The sequence below is a fragment of the Triturus cristatus genome, chromosome 1_2 (genome assembly GCF_964204655.1).
Source record: "Triturus cristatus chromosome 1_2, aTriCri1.1, whole genome shotgun sequence".
In the NCBI taxonomy this organism is placed as follows: Eukaryota; Metazoa; Chordata; class Amphibia; order Caudata; family Salamandridae; genus Triturus; species Triturus cristatus.
Genome location: NC_140580.1, coordinates 589,264,232 through 589,288,044, shown reverse-complemented (window position 1 = coordinate 589,288,044; position 23,813 = coordinate 589,264,232). Strand labels below are relative to the sequence as shown.

Genomic DNA, 23,813 nt, shown 5'->3' with positions numbered 1-23,813 from the left:
GGTCTCTACTACGCTTGAGTTCAGTTTGCGATGTATGAATTTGCTAAACAAACAGCCAGCAGGCCTTGTAGAACAAGAGCCTATTATATCCGTTCATGTAGCGCACGCACAGCAATGAGGGCTCTGTACAACCCAGTACTGCACACTACACAACAAACAAATATCTGTTCATGTAGGGCACGCAGAGCAATGAGGGCTCTGTACAGCCTAGTATAAAATTTAAAGCGCATTAAAGCGCAATGCTCCGTTAATAAAAAAAATTATAAAGCGCATTAAAACGCAATGCTCCATTAATTAAAAAAACACGCCATACCTACAGTGAGAGTGGCTCACAAATAAAAGAAACAAGCAGTCTCTGCATGGTAACAGGGACCAGACACGCACAGCGTTAACTTTTGCTTAAACGCGCGCATGTTTTGCATTGACTTGTTTTGCCACTCGTGCATGTTTAGCGTTTACCTTACGGGAGCTAGCAGCAGCAGGGCGATAATTGCTAACAGATGGCGCCTCTGCTCGCTCCCGCAAGGGAAACGCCAAACGTGCACGAGTTGCAATACAAAGCCATGCAAAACGTGCACGCCTTTAGGCAAAAGTGGTGATCATTTGCAAGAGGTCCTCGCCTACGCAGCGCGCAAGACCTAAAAAGGGGAAGGGATACCCGCAGGGCCCTGACAACAGTCCCGCTGGCACTGGTGAAGGCTTTTATTAAGGTGCAAATACCCCAACACTACCCGTACCCTCTTCGCTTAAAACTACTAAAATAGATCACTCACTCCAGTCTTTCTTTTACCGGAGGCACTCCTGAAGAGCAACGGAGAAAGGTGGAGATTACCCACCGCTGGTCAAGAGGAAAAGAACAAAAAAAAACCAATCTTGTGTACATTTTATCTTTAACTCACTATGAAATAGAAATGGTGAAAAGAAGGAAAGCACACTATGCTCCTCTTTATTTCGATAATTCCCTACAAGGAAGTATACATTTTTGGTGCAAATTTCTGTCTATCAGTGTTAGTAGATAGGGATTTGCATAGAAACCCCTGGGTGGTTAATTTGAACTCTCAGTAGTAGTGTGGATCAGGCAGTCCAAGGATTCTCGAGCGGTAGGCAGATGGAGGTGGATGAACAAAGGATCACAAATCAATTTACAATCAATAGCAGCAATAAATGATTGTACAAGCATTGGCAAAGCCACTAGGTCTCACCTATGCAAGAGCTACTAGTTTTGCTAATGTGTTTCAGCCATGTTGTACACTAGTGTGGCTCGTGTTCAGCAAGGCTAAAAGTAAGTGGTATAGAGGAGAGTGTCGTGGAGTGAAATGTGGAGTGGAATAGAGTGGAGGAGAGTGGCGTAGAGAGGAGTGATGTACAACGGAGTACTGTTCTAGAGTGGAGAGGTGTAGAGCGGGGAGGCATACAGTGGCGTAGAATGGAGTAAAGTGTCACAGAGTGGAGCAGAGCAGAGTAGAATAGCGTAGAGTGGAATGGTGTAGAATGGAGTAGTGTCGAAGAGTGGAATGTCGTAAAGTGGAGTTGCGTAGAATGGAGTAAAGTGGCAGGGAGTGTCATAGAGTGGACTGGCGTAGAGTGGAGTAGAGTGTCATAGAATTGAGTGGTTTAGAAGGAAGTGACAGAGCGGCACAGAGTGGAGTAGCATAGAGTGGAGTAGACAAGAGTGTCTTGGATTGAAGTGTCATGGAGTGGTGTAGAGTGGAATGTCAGAGTTTCGTAGAATGTCGTGGAGTTTCATAAAGTGCTGTGGAGTGGAGTAGAGTGTTGTGGAGTGGGTTGAAGTAGTGTGTCATGGAATGAAGTAGTGTGTTGTGGAGACGCGTAGAGTGTCATTGTATAGAGTGTCATAGAGTGGACTGGCGTAGAGTGATATGGAGTATAGTTGGGTAGAGTGGAGTGGGAGAGAGTGGAGTAGAGTGTCAAAGAGTGGTTTGCCATAGATTAGAGTGGAGTGGCATAGAGTGGATAGGCTTAAAGTGGAGTAGAGTAAAGTGGTGTAGAGTGGAGGGGCACAGAGTGTAGTATGCATGGTGTGGTAGCGCACTGCCATTACAGACAACACATTTTCAATTGAAATTACCACTACATTTGCACAGACATACAGTTTTACTGATAAAACTATACAGTACACAAACAATATTGTGTGGAAATCTGCATCACCTAGTGTATTGATTTGTTTTGATCGTATTAAGATATTTGTTTCCACCACACTTCAGAAATACAAACAAATGTGCTTCATTTGTGCTTTCCTAATTCTGATATATTCTGAAATATTTGTACAATTCATTTAGTGGCATTTAAATGTTGTTGTGTGCTATAAAGAAATAGCCTTTCCTTTCAGTCCCCAGTACCCAGCAATATTGTCATATGAATCCTCTTACTTTGCAGACAGAGAATGAAACGTAAACACCACACTTCCTGGCAAGACAGGCCCTAACATTTGACCTCTATCTTTCAATGCGCAGCAAATGTGACAAGATAAAAACAACGTTTAAAGGCCTATTTATTGCTCATTCACTTCTGAACTCCAGCATGGTATGTTACTTCAGCACCCCTACACCGCCACTTCCAGCACATTTGCATGGGTGGCATAGATTAGTAGAATCAGTCAAGTAGCAAGACAGAAGACAGGAAACCTTTTTCAAGAAATACAGCATGTTTATTGCTGTGGGCTAGAATACAAGTGAGAGAACTGACAACACACGTACTCTCCTGGATTGTCTCACGAAAAAGAAAAAAAGAGTTACCAAAAAGCGAGCATTCGTGGAAGAATACAAGGTGCCAGTCAGCGAGGTGGTAAACAGGTTATGCTCCACAGGAGGGACAATGAAATGCTGGACAACCTAAAACAAATAAAGCCAACAAATAGAAAGGAAGCAGATGTGAGTTACAAAACACAAATCCAATGGTAAACAATGCTCAGAATGCATCTTATTGAAGATTTCAGCATATACCCAATATTTATTTGCGATCAGACAGCTGTGCTGTCTGGTAGGCTTTGACCTAAAAGGAGTATTTAGATACGAACACAAAGTAAAATACGGCCTACACAAACAATAGGTCAGGGTTCCAGTGTTGGATAGGCAGGTCCCACTTCCCTCTCACTAATGGCAGTGGTTTTTCCCCATTCACTATAGGCAAAATCAGGTTAAACCACAATAGTAGTGCGAGTCTCAGGCATCCTCCTCCGACTCTTCCAAAGTCTTACCCACTCCTGCAGCGTTTGCACTACTGATGTCCCTGGGAGTACTACACTTTCAGATGTTGGAGAGGGCTGGAGCAGCTGCCGATGGGGAGTAGTATTTGTGGTTCTGCATCGGCGTCCATGGTGCTTCCTCTGAAGAGACAGTAAGTTCCTCTGACCTTTCTCATAGGTGGGGGGAATGATCACTCAGGTTCCGATGCTCAGCCAATGCTCGGGCACGCACAGGTCACCACGGCATCATTGCCTTTCAATGATGGCATAACTATGCCACATTCCTTGTTCTTCCCATTGGCCCCCTCTGGCATGGTTGATGGCCCAATTGGCATGGCAGTAACTTCCTCATCACAGCAGTCCCCTCCGGCACACAGGGTTGCAGACTTCACTCCGCACACCGGGTATTGACTGATCAGTAAGGCAGTCATGCAATCTTCAAGGTGGCCACTTCTGGCATACGTGGTCGCCAACTTGAATGTGTACATGGGCGATGGCCCAATAGGTGCAGCCACAGCTAACTTCATGCCGGCCCCCTGTGGCAAACGGGGTCGCTGACTTGTATTTGTACACGGCGACACACGATCAATGCAGAAGATATCTCCTCACACCTTGCTACGAGGATCCATTTGCCAGGATCCCACTTTGGACCTCGCTACTTCCAAGCGGTCTCATCTTCCTTACAGGGCACATAGGGCTTGGAAAGCAGGCAGGCACTAGTGCGCCAGGGGCAGATGGTCTTGAATCGCCCTGGGTGATGTCCCCTCACCCAGCAGGGAGACTGGCAGACTAAGCCCCCAGTCCTTGTCATACGCAGATGTCTTGCAGAGCATCTCTTACTCAACATACAACCCTACTAGCTGCTTCGCAGCTGACAATATTTGGTGCCTTGAGCCCCCCCCCTATAGTTCATTTCCAGACACCAAATGTGGTTTAGGGTCTGAGCCTTTGATGTTTGCGATGGGGTCTGCTACCTTTTTAAGTGCCCAATTCTCTGTCCTGCCCTTCCTTCAGAGAGGAGTCTGCTTAGCAGGAGCGACTCTGTGACGAGGTCCCCCTCGAGAGCGGCGCCGCCCAATCCAAGATGGCCGCCGCCGACGCGCAACCCGGAAGCCGAGTTGACGCTCTAGCGTCTGAGCGAGACCGCGCAAACGAGACGGGTAAAAGTATCGAGACGCGGGTGAAAGGGTGTCCAGGAGGATCGGAGCAGGAGGAGGACGCGACCGGAGCAGGACAAGAGGAACGGAGGAACCCGACCACAAGGAAAACGGACGGAGAAGCAGAGGAGCTGGGCGCTGGAGGAGCCAACCAAGAGCCAAGCACCAGGGAGACAACGAGGGAAAACAGCTCCAGGAGCAACGCTCCCGGGACCTCTGCACTCCCCGACGAGAAGGAGGCTTGGTCTCCCAACACCACGGCCCTGGAGGGTCGTGGAAGGAGCCAAGTACCAACAGCACACTCGGGGCTTGTTCAGGGACTGTGGGCTCGTCTAAGGGGACGGCACTAAAGGTCACCACTTGTTCCTCCCCCACACGTTAGCCACAAACACTAGGGACTGGTGACGGTACACTTGCCCCCCCCCTTTTTTTTGCTTCAGAATTATAGAAGCCTAAACCCAGTATTGTTCTCTTTGTTTTATTTTGGGTCCACGCTCGCCTACCACGAAACGGAGCTGGGAGCAGAGAGAGAGAGAGAGAGACGAGGAGTCTGATGTGGAGGACCCCACACCTGTGTTGTTGTAATGCACTATTGATTACCTATTGACTAATTTCTCGAACCCGTAAATAAACAAGAACGCAAAACTTACACCGTCTGGGACTACTTTAAACACAAAGAGGGGAGGGAGTAACTAACGGCCGAGGGTTCCCGACCACAGTGGTGTCAGAAGTGGGATAGGAGTCCGGAAAGAGACAGAACCCAGTCATGGAAGCTATCATCACTCAGCTAGCAGAAGGGCAGCGCTATTTACAGTTGGTATTTGAGGAACAAACCAAGCAGGCTCAAAAAGAGAGGGAGGCTTTGCAGGCAGCCTTAAGGGATCAAGCGGCTCTCCTCACGTCCAACCAAACAGTCCAGGACACCGCAGTTCTTCGCCTGACTGACGCTATATCTAGTGCATGTGTCCACCCGAATGTACCTGGGTCGGTCCTTCAGAAATTTTAACCAGGGGACGACCCGGATTATTTTTTGGTTAATTTTGAAAGAGTAGCCTTCACAGCCACCTGGCCCCCGGAAAGATGGGGTCAATATATCGCGCCCCTTCTATCAGGCGAATTACAGGCGGCGTAACAGGCCGCCAATCCGGCAGGGGTTACGAGCTATACAGACATAAAAAAGGCCATCCTGGAACGCTTAGGGTGCGACCAGGAATATTATAGGTCACGCTTTCGAAAAGAAAAATTACAGCAGGTGATAATCCCAGGGCCTTATATTACCGGATAAGGGACTTGGGTAACCGCTGGTTACAACCTACCATCTCTTCTGTGGATGAACTGACTGAAAAAGTGTACCTCGAACAGTACTTGGAGGCCCTACCATTCAGTACCAGAGCATGGATCAAGCAACACCCTAACTTGACTGTGACCCTTGCAGTAGACTTAGCCTGTGCATTCCACCGCACCCCGGAGTTCTAAGCTTCATCTCACAAAACCCCGGCGGGATTCCCACGAACGCCCACTAGGCCAGTCCCCTCCCTGTCGAACAAAAACCACATCCCTTTCCACGACCCCAACCTCGACCCCCTCTTCCACATTCCCCCTTAACGGGACCACAGTGTTTCCACTGTGCAGAATGGGGACACATAGCCCGTAACAGCCCCTTGCGTCTTCCCCCGCAAGAGCCCATGGAAGTGCGGTATTCCCGAGGGAGGGTGTTGGTGACTGGAAAGCCCCCTGAAAGGTATAGAAAGCAGATCTATGTGAACGGGAAGCCGGTTTTAGCTTTTCTGGACACAGGATGCCATCACACAGTAGTGGATAGGTCCCTGATACGGGATTCCCAATTACTAGAGGATGAATGTGTACAAGTAACATGTGTCCACGGGGACAAAAAGCTGTATCCCTTGGCAGAAGTGTTATTGGATATAGAGGGAGAGTCCCAACTACGGAAAGTAGGGGTTGTGCCACATCTCCCTGAGACGGTCCTGCTGGGAACAGACCTTCCTAGGTTCCATGACTATCTACAGGCCTACGCCACGTCACCCCCCCTGCCCTTTGGTTGGATAGTGCCCTTTTTTATACAGAAGAGATAGAAGAAACGTTCCCTAAAACACCAAAGACCCGCAAGGAAAAAAGAAGGGAAAGAGCTATGTATCTACGGTCAGACCCCCTCTTACCCACGACTATTTTTACCTCCCCAGACACATCACAGGAGTCAGGACTAAGCTTCTGGGCTGCCCAAAGGGACGATGCCACGCTACTCAATGCTTGGAACCAGGTGCAAGAAGACCAACCGGAACAGGTAGGCCCCTTTTTCTGTGTGAAAAAGGGTCTTTTATACAGGGTTTCACAAAAGAGACAAAAGAAAAGAACAGTTGTTGGTTCCACGATCTTATAGGGAACAGGTACTATCATTGGCCCATAGCCAGACTGGGGGCGAACATTATGGCAAGGAGCACACCCTGAAATATTTGTTGCCTAAATTCTATTGGCCGGGGATATATCAGGAAGTAGCCAGGTACTGCACCCACTGTCCCCGATGTCAATTGGTCAGCACACCAGTACTTCCCAAAGCGCCTCTTCAACCCCTCCCCATCATAGACGTCCCCTTCAAAAGAGTAGGGATGGACTTGGTGGGCCCCTTAATCCCCTCTGCTCGGGGCCACCAGTACATCCTTGTTCTGGTAGACTACGCTACCAGATACCCAGAAGCCATACCCCTTTCCTCAGCAACCACCTCAGCCGTAGCACATGCCATGGTCACGTTTTTTTCTCGAGTAGGATTCCCTCAGGAGTTGCTAACAGACCAGGGTACCCCGTTTATGTCCAGGTTAATGAAACAAATATGTGCCATCCTCAAAGTAAAGCAGATACGCACCTCAGTCTACCACCCACAAACAGATGGGTTGGTTGAAAGATACAACTGCACGATTAAGACCATCCTAAAAAAGAGTATAGACAAAGCAGGGAGGGATTGGGACAGGCAACTCCCCCTGGTCCTATTCGCCATCAGGACGCACGAGCAACATCAACAGGTTTTTCGCCCTTTGAACTCTTGTTTGGGCGACAACCCCGAACGCTCCTAGACATGGCTATAGAAAGATGAACAGAGGAGGAAGACGAGGGTAGACCTCTACTTCAGTATTCAGCTAGTCTAAAAGATACGTTGTCTTCCCTGTGGGAGGAGGTGCATGCAAACATGGAGAAGGCTCAAACAAGGCAAAAACGGCAATACGACCGTCAATCAAAGCTTAGGGAGTTCAAGACAGGAGATCAGGTACTCATTCTTCTACCTAGCTCGGAAAAAAACTGTTGGCCACCTGGCAGGGACTCTCCAAGATATTGAGGAAAGTAACTCCTGTTACATACCGAGTAGACGTCCCACATAGAAAGAACAAAGGACAGATATTGTCAGGCGCTGATCAAGAGCGCCTACCTAAAGTACAGTCGTCGGAGGACTACTACCACCAGAATCCTCGGCTGTACGAAGGAGGGGCCAACACCGGGTAAATACGCGACTCAGGAGCCAATCGAGGCGCGTAATACTGGATTGTGATTCAAATTGGTGCCGACGCCCAGCACTGAGCCAAGAAGACGCGTGTTCCAGCGTCTGCGGCTTCGGATGGGATTTGGGGCTTCGCCGTGAGCAGAAACTTGCAGTGAACTTTTCGGCAGAAAGAGTGGTTCCGTCTTCCAGGAACTTCAACGCGGGACGCTGACGTAAGCGTCGCCGCGTTTCCAACATCCGTTGGATTATCGAAGGGTGCAGTGAGAGGGAGAGAGTTGGTGCAGTGGACTCCGAGACCGCCCCCGTGGAAACCCTCCCAAGAATCCGTGAGAGAGAGAGAAAGAGACTAATCGGCTGCTCGTAAGTACGAGAGCGAGGCTATAAAGCTTGTGAGACATTGCCTTGATTTGCGCTCGCATTTGTGAGAGTGAGAAGGAGCGTTCAGGGGGAGCGTGACATTTTCGTTACCGGCACTCTCGTGGTACTAAAGAGAAAGAGCGTTAGGATTCAGTTGGGATTGCAAGACCTTTTCTTTTCGTTATTCTATTAGGTGAACAGAAACCACCTCGGCTTGAGACTAAACTGGAGTCGCTAACAGGGGAGCGGGATTGAGAGACGCTCAGTGGGTTTCTTAGAAACAAAGGGAGAAGGGAGAACAGGGGGAGTATTAGCTCGTGTTTTTTTAAAGCTGATGGTGCAGCAGTATGACTGAGGTGACACATGTTTAAGTCAAGTAGTGAGACCTAAATGAGAGTAGGTGATTCTGTGTTCTTTATTCTAACATTTCTTGTCATTCCAGAACTCCCTTTCCTTATTCCCTCGCCTGATTGCTCTGGTACTCTGTGTTTCTGTAAACAGAGCCGGGGACGTCGGGAGGTGGAACCCTTGTGCATCGCTCGAATCCACAGGAACAACGGCGGACGTGACAGATATACCACGTCAATCTGCTTAAAGCCTGGGAGGGGCCCCTTCCCGATGCTCCAAATGCCGACGCATCAATATGCCACATAACTGTAAACAAACCCATAGAGGTATCCTACGTTCCCCAGGGAGGGCAGGAGGATACCCCCATTCAATTGGGACCACAAGTGACTGCCAAACAAAAACAACAGATGTTGGAACTATGCGCAAAATATGCCACAGTCCTGTCAGGGGATCCTGGGAGAACCACTCTGGTAGAACACGACATCATCACAAAAACCACCCAACCAATCAAGCTAAAGCTGTATCGCATCCCGGAAGCTAGAAAAAAAGCGGTCGATCAGGAGGTACGGGCGATGCTGGAGGCCGATATAATCGAACCTTCCCACAGCGCCTGGTCTTCTCCGGTCATTCTCGTCCCAAAACCTGATGGGAGCATCAGATTTTGCATAGACTTTCGTCAGGTGAACGCGGTGTCCAAATTGATGCCTACCCAATGCCCAGGGTGGACGAGTTAATCGAACGGCTGGGCGACGCTGGAGTAATGACGACTATAGACTTAACCAAAGGCTACTGGCAGATTCCCCTCACATCTTCCGCCAAGGAAAAAACAGCCTTCTCAACACCTATGGCCTATATCACTTTAAAGTCCTGTCTTTCGGCCTGCATGGGGCCCCGCTACTTTTCAGCGACTAATGGATACCATACTGGCCCCACATCTCCAATTTGCAGTCGCCTATCTGGACGACATCGTCGTCTACAGTCCAGACTGGAATACCCACCTAAGACACTTGGAAGCGGTGCTACAGTCCTTACGACAAGCAGGTCTCACTCAATCCCCAAAAAAACACGTTCGGAACCGACTGCATAGAATATCTAGGGTATACCATCAGTAAAGGACAGATAAAACCACAAGTCAGCAAGATAGAGGCTATTACTCGGATACCCAGACCCTCCTGCAAGAAAGATGTCTGTTCCTTCCTTGGGTTAGTGGGGTATTATAGGAGGTTTATCCCACGTTTCTCAGAAATAGCCAGTACCCTCACCGATCTGCTAACAAAAACGCACACAGGGAAACACCTTCTTCGGCTAGCCCCCCAGGAGGATAGCTTCCAGAAACTAAAAGGCATTTTATGCACGTCCACAGTCCTTACCTGTCCTGATTTCAAGAAAACCTTTGTCCTTCAAACAAATGCCTCAGGAAGAGGTCTCGGGGCTGTGCTCTCACAACCAGATTACTTTGGAGACCTACACCCCGTCCTCTATCTCAGCAGGAAACTATTTCCCAGAGAAACTCGATAGGCGACAATCGAGAAAGAGTGCCTAGCGCTCAAATGGGCCATGGAGGCACTGCAGTACTACCTCTTGGGACGTTCCTTTCTTGTTCTTACTGATCATGCCCCTCTTACCTGGCTCTCTTTACATAAAGACACTAATCCTAAAGTCTTACGATGGTTCCTTGCATTGCAGCCCTTCACCTTTGAGGCCATACACGTACCAGGAAAACAAACCAACGTGGACTACCTCTCCAGGTTCCCAGTCTTGAAGTGGCCCGAACGCCCACTCCGAAGGGGAGGGCAATGTGACAAGGTCCCCCTCCAGAGCAGCGCCGCCCAATCCAAGATGTCCGCCACGCAACCCGGAAGCGGAGTTGACGCTCTAGCGTCTGAGCGAGACCGCGCAAACGAGACGGGTAAAAGTCTCGAGACGCGGGTGAAAGGGTGTCCAGGAGGATTGGAGCAGGAGGAGGACCCGACCGGAGCAAGTCAAGAGGAACGGAGGAACCCGACCACGAGGAGAACGGAGGGAGAAGCAGAGGAGCTGGGTGCTGGAGGAGCTAACCAAGAGCCAAGCACCAGGGAGACAACGAGGGAAAACAGCTCCAGGAGCACCGCCCCCGGGACCACTGCACTCCCCGACGAGAAGGAGGCTTGGTCTCCCAACACCACGGCCCTGGAGGGTCGTGGAAGGAGGCAAGTACCAACAGCACACTCGGGGCTTGTTCAGGGACTGTGGGCTCGTCTAAGGGGACGGCACTAAAGGTCATCACTTGTTCCTCCCCCACACGTTAGGCACAAACACTAGGGACTGGTGATGGTACACTTGCCCCCCCCCCTTTTTTTTGCTTCAGAATTATAGAAGCTTAAACCCAGTATTGTTCTCTTTGTTTTATTTTGGGTCCACGCTCGCCTACCACGAAACGGAGCTGGAAGCAGAGAGAGAGAGAGAGGGGCGAGGAGTCTGACGTGGAGGACCCCACACCTGTGTTGTTGTCACGCACTATTGATTACCTATTGACTAATTTCTGGAACCCGTAAATAAACAAGAACGCAAAACTTACACCGTCTGGGACTACTTTAAACACAAAGAGGGGAGGGAGTAACTAACGGCCGAGGGTTCCCGACCACAGACTCCAAATCTGATAGCACCTCACCACAGGCTGTGGGATTGACTAGAGGTTCATACCTGGATGTCAGCCACAGTGATATGTGCATCAAAAGGTTACTCCAGGGCCTCAGCCCTAGTCTTTATGATTTTCTTATCAGCCCATCTCCTTCCTGAGAGGTGCCCCGGCCCCTTTCCAATGAGCTCTCCTTTAATCAGAGAGCACCCTTTGAAGTGTACTGACTAGCCTGGCTCTCCTTCCTCCAGTGTGTGTCCCACCCAGCTCTCAGGAATGCAGCAACCACAAATCAGTCTAGTGGGGGATTCCTCTACCTCCACACACTCCTCCAGTCAACCATGGGTCTCCTAAATTGACACCCATAGTCTTGAATTAATTGTACCATTCACAGGCTCACATACACACAGCACACATTTTCAACCACACATGCAGTGCACAGTGCTACATACTAACTTGATGTAGGCCAAGTGCAAGTTAAGCACACAGTAGCTAAACTTTAAATGAGTGAGCCTATCAGCCTCACTCCAGTGACACAGGTAAAAAGGCCGGTAAAAAGGCCTGTTCACTCCTACTGATCACGACATAGTATGCTGCTACCACCGCACACTTGATACTTAACCTTAACTCCTGGTGAAGGCAGTGACCTTTCACCACTATGAGGGTAGCGTTTTGGGTGCCCATCCCGGTCCAACAGGACAGCAGTCCATGAGACAGGCCCATGACATGGCAAACACACATGATCCACATTTGCCCATGACAACAAAAATCAACAGAAGGGATCCATACATCTTTGCAGTTGTCAGGACAGGGGTGCTCATCCATCATCCCAGCAGTTTTATTTTTCAACTATATCCCAATAAAATATTAATGTGTTTGAAAAGCTACATGATTCCCTCCTAAATGAGCAACCACGTGTCTTTTACCTTACTAAAAATGTATACAAACATGTGAACAACATGGATGGTACACAGAAAATGAAAATATAATATTTGATACACAACAAAATCACACAAAATCACAAAAGGTCAACAATCATTTCTGAAATCTTTTTACTGTTATTACACGAAAACATATTTTGCTTCTGATGATACTTAAGTGTGTAGTTCTGAAATTCAGCATTGTTAAGAGAGGCTGAAGGTCATGGTTGGCACCTACGTTTCATCATAACATAAGAAGGGCATTTATGTAAACATTTGGAGTTGAATTGCAACCGTCTGCCTAGCAGATTGTAGCTTCTAATTTTGTAACCTATTACACGCATTCTTGTTTTATGTTAGTTTAAATCCAAGACATTTAGGGGCAGATGTTTCAATCTTTCACGCAGCGCAAGGCAGCAGGCAACTTTGCAGCATGGCGTGTAAGGGCAGGAATTTGCCATATTCCACATTATTCGGCACATTCCTGTCCCTTCCTAGTGCTGGTACACTTTTGGCAGCCTAGCCCCAATGCAGGCACCTTTGCACCATGTCATGTTTCCCTCCTCTCTATATTTATTGAGTTCTTAATCTCTATGTCTCAAGTTCTCATGTGCTGGTTTCCCTCCATGCCAGTATCTTCCTCTCTCATGGTCCCCATGTCTTTTTGAACTCATGATCTTAAATATGCCATCTCCACACGCCCCTGTGTCTTCTGGTTGGCTATCCTCTTGGGTTGTTTGCCTTACGGCTCTTTTTCCAAGTACAGCCCTATCTCTAGAGCTCCCTCTTCCTGAGTCTCCCTGTGTCAATATATTTTTATTATTTCCTTAGATTATTTTGAGTTGCTGAGAGTATCTCTGACCCCTGTGTTTCCCTGGCTCCCGAGCCTACCCATACCAAGTATTTCCCTCGTAAAGCTGCCTACCTGGTCATCTTCCAAGCATGTTTGATTACACGGCTTTGTGGCGCATCAGCCTGCTTGACTCCATGGCCTACATGACTTACTTAATGACACCAGACGTTCTATGCCCCAGTGTCTTCCTTCACCCCAGGCGCAGTGGCTCCCCAGTCCTAGTGTTTCCCTGGTCCAATAGCTTTAAAGCCTCAGTTAAACCCTGGTCTCAGCATCACAGTTGCCTTCCTGGCCAGAATGTCTCCATGCCTACAGCATCTCCCTCCAGCGGCGTCACTATGGGGGTGCGGGGGGTGTGGACCGCACCGGGTGACACCCTCACATGGGGTGACACCCAGCAGGGCGCAGGGGGAGGGCTAAAGCAGTGCGGAGCGAGGTTGCCTGCCTCTGATCTTCGAGTTGTGGGCCCATCTTTTGAGCTATCGGGAGGCCTGAGAAGACGACTTTCAGGCACAGCAGCTCTGTGTACAAGCTGAGGCCTCTCGCCTGCTACCCCGGCAGTTCTTTTCTTACTGAAGACAGTGGCTGCAAGACAGGGTTCTCACTCTCTTTCCTCTCCTTTCTTTTATTTGCTCCCCTGTGAAATGGATCCAAAAAAGAAAATCACTTTTGCTGGAAAATCAATGTCGTATTTTTCTGACATTTAATTCCAAAGTGCAGCATCAGGAATAAAAGTTAAAAAATATGCAAAATAAATAACTAAATGAAGTAAGACAGAGTGGTAGCAAACTGGCCAGATTGATTTTATTCACACCCAAACACATTAGCGCCACTTTTACAGAGTTTGCCAGTGAAGCGCTATTTTTGTTGTCTTGGCCTTGTTTTCCCAGGGCTTGGAACTAGTGCACCAATCCTGGAGGTACTGCAATGTGAGGATTGAAAAACAAAATTTGTACTGCTGCTCTGCATCTAGGGATGTTGTCTTTTTTTTTACCATACTGCTTACGTTTTGTAAGGATATAAGCAATGGCCATTGAAATGGGTCCATTCAGGGCTCTGTTGTCATGTCCTTAACTTTTCAGGCAAAAGCACTCACTGATTTCTGAACAGTGAGTGTAAAAGCGTTAAGGTAACCATGTTGTTCCTGCTTACATTTCACATGGTTTGCAAAATTTTGCATTCCCTATGATTGTTTGCTTTTTCCAGGATGCTGTCACTTTTTACTTGTAGTACACATATTGCTCTTGCCCAGTGCGTAATTTAAATTGAGCCGCATCCAGGTGTTTATAGCTGGCAACAATTGGGTTGTAGTTGAAGGCAGTCTGAGTTTTTCTCAGTGGGGCAGTATGGTGTTCAGTGGGGGAGAGGATGTGGCACTATGGCCAGAGCTGCTGAATTTGAAACTGGGGAACCAGGTTCAGCCTTAATAACCAGTACACCAGACCACTCTCCTGAGAGAGCACTATCTCATGCTACACCTTAGAAGGCTACGCAAGACATTAGAATCCCTGGTGTCGTAGCACCAGCAGGTGCACTCTAGCATGACAAGTGTAGGTTAACCTTCAAGGCTTGTCCACCACTATTCATACTGAAGTTCACCTCCAGTCTTGCGGGCAGGCCTATGAAGCAGCACACCCTAGAACAACAGTGACCCTGTCACTGAAATCACAGGACCCTTGAGAAAGGCCAGCTCTAGGGCGGTGCAACCGGTGTGACCGCACCAGGTGCTGACTTTAGGTGGAGGCATCATTTTTGCAAGTCTATTATGGTTTTAAAAGCGCTTGCTGCCTCCTTCCTGGCCTCCAGCAATTTTCGGTAACAATAAAAATGTCATGATGACTCTGGTGATTAATGTTCTTCCTAGAGAGAGATCGGAATGTTGTCTAATGGAAGATTTGACTCATGGAAAGGTAGCTCTGAGGGTTAATGTACCTGTTGCAAAGAACATGTACCATGCAGATCACAAAGTGCACATAATGTAAATAGGCCAGTGGGCTACTGCTTTTGTCAGAGAGATCCTTTTGTTACTTGCAGTTTATAAGTTAAAATCCTAACATAGAACAGTGAGATATTAACTGCCATCTACTCCGCAGCAACGCAAGTCACATTTTTTATTAACTTTTGATACGTTTGAGCTACAAACAATTTATTAGTTGAAATGGTCAGATCATGCTGCAGATCTTGCATTATGAGGCAACTATGGCAGAGCCATTATTATTTAGAAAACATTTGCAAACTAGGATTTTTAGCCATTCATGTCTGAACTGCTGTTGTGGAAAAGTGAGAAGTGCTGATGACAGAAACTCCATGGCTCGGAGACAAATGGCTTGTGCTTTTTATCGTATTTGGGGACATTCTGTGATTAGAAGTATATCCCACTTTGTGAATACATTTTACTGTCAATAACGCATTATAACCTTAAATAATCATGTGTATCCATTGGTTAATAAAACTGGGCAGTGAAACCAAACAAATACAAAAAATTGGGATGTTTGCGCATTCTGGCCACACCTCTGGCTCCGCCCACTGATCCAATCCTTGGGTTATTCCCGCCCTCTGATTCTCCGCCCACAGTTCCCCTACTTTTTTCCCCCCACCTCGACCACTGATATATCATGTTGATGGATAGTGGGAACACCACACCAGTACAAAGTACCATACCTATGATATTATAAATTCCAATAAACTGTTGACTAGCAGGTAGCCCACTGTACAACCTGATTAATGAGTCATTATCACACTGTTGTTAACAGGCACATTTTGTAAATATAGGACCTACATTTACAAACGTTACTAAGGATTCTGTATGGTCCCGTTATTTGCCAACTGTGTCCACTGGTGGACTCAGAGTGGAGCAGGTCCATGCGGTAAGTCGTGAGGGGGTGACACCATGAGTTACCCGCACCGGGTGACATCAACCCTAGTGACGCCACTGTCTCCCTCGTTCCAGCATCTTCCTGGCCCCAGTAGCTCTACTGCCACAACATCTCCATGGTTTCACTGGCCCCATCACATAGGCACGTGTATGTTTCATGATGCCAGGCCTGATGACGTGTCTGCAAGCATACATCACAACTCATGCGCATATGCACCATGAAGTACCATAATTTCTTTTAAGATGTACATATTTTTAATTTCCAGATGGCAGACACCAATCGTTTGCAGGTGCTAAACCATCCAAACATATTTAAAAAATCATTGTTTAGGTTTCGCCTGAGCCAGTGCATGCGCTGCTCTGGCGAGACTTTTAGTAAGTGTGCTTCAAAAAACTCACCACACGCTTTTTGTGTGGCCTAGAGCGTGCGGTAACGCGCACAGGCGCCATCTGGCTTTCCTGTCTCGTCATGGCTCATTAAGCGCATTGCTTTCATGGCCGCGTCACTTTCACGGCCGCGCGGCCAATGCTTGTTTCTGTCGTTTTGTCTCCCTGTCTCTCACTGTCTGTGTTCGTTGACCCCTCTACTTCAGTTGCTTTTTCTCTGCCTATCTTTTCGCGTCTCCAAGTGTCTGCTCTTGTCTTGCCCTCTCTTTTCCTTGCTTCTCTTTTGTTCCATCATTCGACCCCTTCCACATTTCTCTCATCAGTCTGTTTTTCTCACCAGTCCTTTCTTTACTCTCACCCTTGTCGTTTATTTATTTATTTATTTATTTACGGGTTTTATATAGCGCCCGAATCACCCCATACGGGGTATCTCTGCGCTTTAGACTGCTGATTGGCCACTGAGGGAGAAATGATTAGAAAAGATGAGTTTTCAGTAATTTCCTGAAGACCCCTAAATTGGTACATTGGCGAAGATGTAATGGGAGGAGATTCCAGTAACGGGGTGCCAGATAGGAGAACGCCTTGCCTCCCATCCGGGCAAATTTGATGCGAGGGATTTGCAGATATGCAAGTTGGCTGGATCTCAGTAATCTAGTGGGAATGTATCTGACAAGTTTCCGAGCAAAGTAGCCAGGACCCAAGTTGTGCAGGGATTTAAAAACCATGCAACAGATTTTGAATCTGACCCTCTTTTTTTATAGGGAGCCAATGTAGGTCGTGAAGCAAGGGAGCTGAGGGGGTCCTGGGAAGCGCGTTATTTACTAATCGGGCAGCGGTATTCTGGACCACCTGTAGTTTGCATAGAGATTTTTCTTTCGCTGCAATTAACAAGGCATTGCAGTAGTCCAATCTACTGATAATCAGTGATTGGACCAAAGATTTGCGGGTAGATAAGGGAAGAAAGGGGCAGACCCTACGCAACATGCGGAGAGTATGAAAGCAGGTGTTGGCGGTACTGTTAACATGTTCTTCCAAAGTAAGATCATTGTCCAGGCGCACACCCAGGTCCTTTACAACATCTTTGGGGGAAGGGGCGGAGCCCAATTCCTCTGGTCACCAGCTAGGGGACCATGTTAGTTTTGCCTCTCCAAACAACATGATTTCTGATTTGTCAGAATTTAGTTGTAAATAATTTTCCCTCATCCAATGCGCAACTCCTTTCATGCCCTCAGAGAACAAGTCCAGGGTAAGTGGATTTGCTTTGTCGAAAGACATCAAAAGTTGCGTATCATCGGCATAGGATATGGGGTCAAACCCAAGCCGTCTGAGGTATCCTGCCAAGGGGGCTACCCGTTCTTCCCTTTCTTTTCCATTGCCCTCCCAATGTTGCCGTCCCACTTTGCCCCTCTCTGCGTCTCCCTCTCCGTGCTTCTCCCTGCCTTGCCCTCTTCTCCTCTTTTCTGTGCCTCGCCCTCCATTTCTCTGCTCCCCGTCTCTCTGCCTGCCACCCTCCGTAACGTGTCTCTCCCTCCTCCTGCCTCACTCTTTACCTCTTCGCTGCCCTCCCCCCTCTACTCTCTGTGTCCCCTCCACAGGTGCTCCTCATTTTCCTCTCTCACTACCTGTTTACCGCCTCTCGCTTTCTCAGTCTCGTCCTGCCATACTCTCGGCCTCTCCCTGACCCTTTTCTCTGCCTCTCTAAACTGTCTCCGGTCTACCCTCTGCCTCGTTATCTCTTTCCCCTCCACCACACGCCCTTCTCTCTCTTTAAATCCAATGTTGTCTTTCCTCCAGTCTCCCCTTTGAATTTAATGATCCATAAAATACCCCCATCTGCCTTTCCCGTTCTTCCCCCTTCCTCGCTGTCCAATCTAACTCTGCCCCTTCGTCTCTGTTTCTCCCTTCCCGGCCCTCTTCACTGTTTCTCTCCCTGCCTCTTCCCGCCCCCCCTACCTCTCTCTGTACAGGCTCTCTCCCTTTCACCATCTTCTTCTTTCCCTCCCCTCCTCTTGCTCCCTCGCTGCATTTTAATGACCCATAAAATGGCCTCTTTCAAATGATCTTTTGGTGGTGATGCACATTGTGGAAGTCCGTTTCCACCTTTCTCTCTTCCTCCCTCGTTCTGTGATGATGATGAGGAGCCCTGCACCCCCACCCACGCCAAAGGCCTCGTTACTGGAGCATGAAAGCGGGGCTGGACCGAGGCACCGTTCTCCCGGCTGCCACCTCACCTGTGCCCCCCTCACCTGCCCCCTCACTCGCGCCCCCCCACCCACCCTCACTTGCGTCGCCCCCACAGGGCAATTTTTTTTTAAACAAAAATTATCAATCCATACAGCCGGCGCCTCTGGTGCTATCCTCAGGCCAAAGATTTGTCGGACGGAAGAGACATATATTACTTACATATGTATTCATTCATTCGTTCATTTGTTTATATATTTATGTACAATAAAACCATACATGTCGTGCTGCGCTCACCAGCTATTTTTCACAAATAATTGATTAAGTCATAGGCTGGTGGGTTAATGGTACAGGTGATGCAGAAGTGAACTAAACCGTTTTGATTATATATTTATTTTTATTTTGCGGGTTTTATAGATGAAACCAGTTTAGTTGTTTGTATATATGTATACATGTATATATGTATAACCTGCATACCTTGATAAAGGGGCAGAGTGCGTGCTGTGCAGAGTAAGATAATAAGATGGCGGGTGGGTACCTGGCCTATAATGCAGGGGTGTGTGTATGTGGTCTGTCCGTCTGTCTGACTCGAGCATCGCTTGCATTTGACACACATTTGTGAGATCATTTTAGACACAGGCAGTAAAGTGGAAAATCTCCCCCACTAGCGTGACAGCAGGTTTGGATTCTACTAAAGACATGGAGGCTAGAATTATCACTTTAACATTTTAACTGAAATCTCTAGCAGCCCCCCTTTCACCCCCGACCCCTGCTTACACACATCAACAAAACCATAGTCGTGTGAGGTGAATTAGGTGAGCTGGGGGAGGTAAAGGGAAGTCTCTGCTCACCTAGGTATTGAACACAAAAGGGACCGCTGCTTCCTCATTTAATTCACTACTACCAGCAAGGGCACCACATTTCTCACTGCACACGCCGATAGGGGATATCTTAGCAAAGGCAGGCTCTGCTTGGACCTCTGACACAAATTAATTTAATTATTATTACTAAATGTGCTGATTCTGTGCAATATACTTATCTGCTTCAACAAAGTTCACTTTCAAAATGTCGTCCAGTGCCGTCTGGATAAAAATGCTCCTGTAGGGCCAAAAGTCACTTAATGTTACTCCCACAGGGCTTTCAGATGCTCTTACAATGTAATCCACGGAAAGCCTTTAAAGCAGCACCCACATGACAGCAATACTACCCAATATCTTTTCTTCACTAACGAGGGTCCGGTGAATTGGCTATTAAGTGCAAGGTGCAATTTAATAAAACAAATCCCCCTTGCAGGGCACACTTTACTAACAGAATAAAACAAGCATTGGCATAGCCAATAGGTCTCGCCTTTGGGATCTTATAAGTGTTTAGCCATGCAACAGTTGATGTTGTCGCACCAAGGATATTGTGCTGCATAACTAAACACTTATAAGGTCCCAAAGGCGAGACCTATTGGCTATGCCAATGCTTGTTTAAAAAATGTGATGAATGGAACAGGAGGGGCGGGGGAGCAATGGCGTAGCTTGCAGCGAGGAGGGAGTAAAAAGGACAATGAAAAAATAAGAGCAAAATAAATGCTGGATAGGGAAGAGTGGGGCAAGCAATGGACAAGCTGGGAGTGGGAGGAGGGAGCAACATAACGCACGTGGGGGAGTTGGGGTTTAAGTGGGGAGGCAGCACACAAGAGAAAGGGTAAGAAAATATATGCACTCTCGTGGAGTTTTGAAAGTAAAGGAAAAAGTTAGTTCCCTGAATGCGTTCAGAATATCAGTAATCCAATCTAAAGAATGGCAAAGGTGGGACAAACACAGAGAAGGGGATGGGAAGCCATGGAACAGAAAGCAACAAAATGGTATTTGCAAGACAGACTATTACTAGTAAGCAGGAGTGCCCAAAGGCACTGTAACTGTTGGTATTGGCAACAAAATGTCTTCTACAACTGACAGCTGAAACCGTAGAAGAGACCTAAAACAGATTTAAGCTTACTTTTAAAAGCTTATAGTCACATGATGTTTCTTATCACAAACATTCTACCATATTATCTCTCGTTCAATAACATGCTTTACACCTGCAAACACAAAATAGCCAAAAATATGCTCAAATTTACTTTTCAAAACTTAAAAACAAATGCAACTGCTTCCCAAAGGAAACACAGAAATCTATTCTTACTTTTCCAAGGCGGAGCTGCCAGGAGCTTCGTGGGGGGCAAGGGGGGAGGGGGGGGGGTGACAACGAGGACTATGCGAACAGCAGAAAAGGAGGAGGGGAGGAGGTCATGGAAAGACTCACTTTACACCTACAAAACCAAAATAGCACCAAACCGGCCTCAAATATGTTTTGAAACATGTGCAATTAAATGGTTTTTTTTCAAGCGAGCTATTACTACGTAGCATGTTACTAGTATTGCAGGCCGAAAATGAGGAGATTATGGGAGAGGCAGAGAAGGGTGGCTGTATGGATGAGAGTGGAACATGAGAATCAGAAGACATATGCAAGGAAATACTTTCCACATACAGAGCAAAATTCTAGCAAAGTGGGCTTAGATTTAATTTGAGAAACTTACAAATGCAGTTTCTCCCCAAAAAACACACATTAATAGTTCCTGTGAAATGAAAGCTTTAAAATTACTAATCTAAACTACCGCAGCAACGACTTCAAAATTACTGTGAAAAACTTACAATTAAATGCAACGTCTTTCTAAAGACCACACAACAACAATGGCTCAAGTGTAGTGCAATTACGCATAATTACAAACCCAAAATAACACTGAGAGAGTACCACATCACATTTTCTTTGAAAAACTTGCAATCAGATCAGACTCTCGGCTCCCTGTCTCTGAATAGATAGAACTAGGTTGGGGTTATGCGGCACTAACGGAACACCTACACTGGGAGCTGAGGGTATATATGGAAGAAGTTAACACACGGTTTTCTTAATTAAAAAAAACACCAACAAAAACACGGCTATATTAAACATGTATTATGAGAAATATAGAGGGTGAAGATGCCCTCTAGATTGTCTTGCCCGAATAATTCAGTCAAGCCTCATAGAGTCCTTCACTTCTATTCTAGAATGGCCAGGCTAAATATATTCGGCCACACGTTTCTTTTTCTGTTTACAGTTTACAGTGAGTATCTACACAATGCAACTTTTTTTTTTTTTAAACTTTATTTGTAGTTTTGAACAGTTATTTAACAGACCAAGTTACAGTACCAGCAAATTCAAGGGATCAATGACTATAGGAGATACACAGTCCAAAATCCAAACATGTAATGAGCTTAACCTGTGCCCTTGCAGGACCCATGCAATAATTCAGGCAGGAGCAACAGTAAGAAGGAGGCAGACAGATGAGTAAATAGACCCAGCAGAAAGAAAAAAAACATAAATCCCATCCGCGCAGTGCATGCAAGACCCCTCCATGTACAAATCCCCGTTCCCTCCCGAACCTCCATGGAGCCCGTTCAAACTCTACCCAGACAAGAGTGCGCAGCCACTCTGCGGGCAGAGGCAGCTGCACCAATCATCCCTCAGTGGCATGTCCAGCCACTCTCAGCACAGGGGCATCCCCTACGGGATCATGCGTCAGGAGGTATCCCACCAACGGTCCCCACATATCCCTGGGCCGTGAGGCTCGTGGCAATAGCTCAGCGTAAGTGGTGCTCTGCTCTTGACAAAATGTCATGTCCGCCAGCCACTCCTTGAATTTCGGGGCCCGGCCTCTACCCCATCTACAGGCCACCCTCCGCTTCGCCAGGAGCATTGCAATGGCAACATATTTTTTATGGGTCGGGGGAATATGAGCCGTATGCCCCAAGAGCGCAAGCAGCGGGTCTCCGTCTAGCTGAATCCCAATCATGTTCCCAAGCGCCGTGAACACCTGCTCCCAATAGCCTCGCACCGCAGCGCAGTTCCAGGCAAGATGCAGAAAGCCCGCCCCCGACTGGCCACATCTCCCACAGCGATCATTGTCAGCCAGCCCAAAGCGTAGCTTCCTGACCGGTGTATAGTATATCTGGTGCAGGAATTTAAAATGTATGACCCGGAACCTGCTGCTAGCCGATATTTGCGCCGTCTGGCGACAGCAGTATCGCCATTGCTCATCCGTGAGGTCGCTCCCCAGCTCCCCCTCCCATCGGCTCCGGGACGAGCTGTCCTCTCCCGTGTCTCCCTCACGCACGGAGGCATATAATCTGGACACCAAGTGCCCCCCGTCCACCGCGCCCAAAAGCAGATGCAACGGCGCGAAACACTCTGGCTCACAGGGAAAAGAGGGAAGCAACGACCGCATACCCTGTCGCAACCGCACGTAGAGGAACACATCGAGCGGTGTGCTTGCCGTGCCCTGCAAAAAGTGTTCAGCGGTGCGAAAGGTGCCTCCTCGGAAGAGGTCTCCCCAAGTCGCGACCCCCGCTCTGGTGCAGAGATCCTGAAACCCCTTCTCCTGTAGTAATGTCAGACACGGATGATATGCGAGTGGTAATCTGGGGGAGTACAGGAACGAGGCTCCCATGAGGGCCGCCAGGCGTCGCCACGCCTCCACCGTACTAGTGATCGTGGTGGATGCCACAACCGGCGCGTCCTTATAACCGTGTATGAGGCCATTGAGGGGGATGGGGTCGGCCAGCCAGGTCTCTACTGCTACCTGCGGCATATACCGAGGGGGGCGCATCCAATAGTAAGCATAATGTGCCTGAGCACATAAATAGTACAATTCGAGGTCCGGAACATCGAACCCTCCCTGAGCATACGGCCTGGTGAGGATAGACCATTTCAGACGTGGCTGCTTGCCGCCCCACACCAGTCGTATAAGCTCCGAACGCAGCGTGGTGAAAAAAACTCGTCCAGGGTGATAGGGAATGTTGAGGAAAAGGTACAGAAACTGCGGGAGTACCTTCATCTTAATGAGCGACACGCGGCCCGCCATCGATAATGGCAGCGCAATCCACCTCGTGACATTGGCCTTGAGCCGTTCCACAGCCGTGCCGTAATTTGCCCTAATAATCTCGTCCCTGTCGTGGGCCACTTGAATCCCCAGGTACCGGAAATCCTCCAGGCACCACTCTAGTGGGAAGTCAAGTGGGAAGGGAGTCACCGCCGCAGTGAGCGGGAACACCATAGACTTTCCCCAGTTAATACCCACTCCGGAGAGCCGCCCAAATCGGATGAACTCCCGCAATATGGGGTTAATATTGCCTTGCGGGTCCCTGACATATAATGTTATATCATCCGCGTAAAGCGAGATCAGTATTTGCCGCAGGCTGCAGCGGAACGCCTTGTCATTGTGCACCTGTCGGAGTCTGGCAGCCAGCGGTTCCACAGCAAGTGCAAATAGCAGGGGTGACAGTGGGCATCCCTGTCGGGTACCCCTCGAAATCGGTATCTGTGGGGATAGATGCCCATTGATG

At 48.0% G+C, this 23,813-nt stretch overlaps 1 long non-coding RNA gene across 1 annotated transcript in view; it reads right to left on the bottom strand.

The window, feature by feature from the left end:
• Positions 1-2,720: 2,720 nt before the first annotated feature.
• Positions 2,721-23,813, bottom strand: part of LOC146867697 (uncharacterized) — a 77,371-nt gene continuing 56,278 nt past the window's right edge. The window contains exon 4 of the long non-coding RNA XR_014962075.1: positions 2,721-2,852. This is a non-coding gene — a long non-coding RNA (uncharacterized LOC146867697). The remainder of the gene's footprint in view (positions 2,853-23,813) is intronic.